Below are 1,847 nucleotides of genomic sequence, written 5' to 3'. Positions count from 1 at the left end.
TGGTCTTGATCTCCTGACCTTGTGATCCACCTGCCTTGGCCTCCCAAAGTGCCAGGATTACAGGCATGAGCCACTCCACCTGGCCTAAAGAAAAGAATTTTTAGAAGAAAGAATGCCAGTGATAGCATACATTACTGGAGCTGAAGTATCTCCTGGAAATAAAGAAAAATTTTGAGCTCCTTCAAAGGAAATATCAGGCACCTGGCTAGCTCTGAGAAGTAAATGAACAACTTAATAAACAAGAAGGTAACAGTGGCTTAAAACAATAGCCAGGGAAGTTAGAATCAGAAAATTTTGAGCTCCCTGTAGAAAATGAAGATAACATCTTAATACACGTCCCTGAGGTGTTCTTCAGAATCCCAGACCCCACCAAAACAGAAGATCCGCTGGCATATAGATCTCAGATAAGGGGAAACTGAGCACTGAACTCTGACCACTGTTATTTGCAATTTCTTCCCAAGGGGGATAGAGGCGGTCATGACCACAAGCCTGAGCTCACACTTTTTTCTGCTGATCCCAAACTTTAAGCAACTTTACATCCTTAACCAATAGCAAATCAAAAAATCTTTGAATCCGCCTGTGACCCATCCTTCTGCCTTCTCTTCGAGGTGTCTCACCTTTTCATGCCAAACCAATGTATACCTTCCATGCATTGATTTATAATTTTGTCTGTAGCCTCTGCCTCCCTGCCTTTAGAAATCCTTACCAGTAAGCGATCTGGGAGTTCAGATCTGAAGCATGAGCTGTCTGATCCCCCTTGCTTGGTGTCCTGCAATAAATACCTCACTTTCTCTCACTGCTATCTTCATGTCAGCATTTGGCTTTGCTGTGCCAGTGGGAGGACCCCCGTTCAGTTGGCTAAGACTGCGATAACTGTTGGTACTTATTACTTGTAAAGGTATCTTCAAATTTATGTGTGTCGGCACCTTATGGACTTGGCAATGCTAGCACACTCTATACTGGCTGCTTTGCCTCCATGACCCATGAGTTAACTCTAAGTCGTGCCTAAGGCTTTGCAAGATCTGGAAATTCTCAACTCTTGTCCCTCATTAGAATAAAGTATGGAGATTTGTAAGCATACAGAAGCCTTTCTTGCTGAATGAATATCTTCAGGGGAGCTTTTACACCTGTAAATATTTAGAGGGGCACGCATGATTCTGATGTGTAGCTCAGCTTGAGAACTACTGAAGTACAATAACTCTTGAGAATGTACTGAGAACCAAAATAAATGTTTCTCCATGTTAAATTGTATTGGAAATGGGTATACTTTACCACTTCTATGCTAAAAACCACTAGAATGAAGCAAAAATAGTTTAGCTACTTGCTTTAAGGAATATTTGCACTAAGAATATGTTTCTGAACTTAAAAAAAGCTAACTTATTAAGACTAACCGCTTCTACTATTTGATGACTCTTCCCTTACTGTGCCCAGCAGTCCAAGCTATTATGTGATAAAATCTGCTAAATCTTGGTCAGCTCTTGATTTTAAATTGGACTTTAAATTTCTAGCTAAGGCCCTTACATCCTATAAACATCCTTCTGGACCAGTACCCCCCTTTTGAGAGACTTTTAAGACTGTCAAAATGGTGTTTTCCTGACAGTAGTATGAATAAACCTAGCTTTGTTGATCAATCTGTATTTTTGGTAAACTGGAAGTCACTCCATTGCATAAATTATATATTTGATAACAATTACCACATTTTATAAAAATAAAGTATAAATAGAGTTTGATTGAAAGGCACAAACTACCTATACACTGACACCTAGAATTAATTTGGCATTTTTACAAATGCTCTCTTAGTTTTTCCTATCTACAGAAGATTTTTTTCTTACATGAACTCTAGAAAT

Source organism: Sapajus apella, unplaced genomic scaffold (assembly GCF_009761245.1).
Source record: "Sapajus apella isolate SASKATOON/1434 unplaced genomic scaffold, GSC_monkey_1.0 scaffold41, whole genome shotgun sequence".
In the NCBI taxonomy this organism is placed as follows: domain Eukaryota; kingdom Metazoa; phylum Chordata; class Mammalia; order Primates; family Cebidae; genus Sapajus; species Sapajus apella.
Note: the sequence above shows the minus strand (reverse complement) of the source record.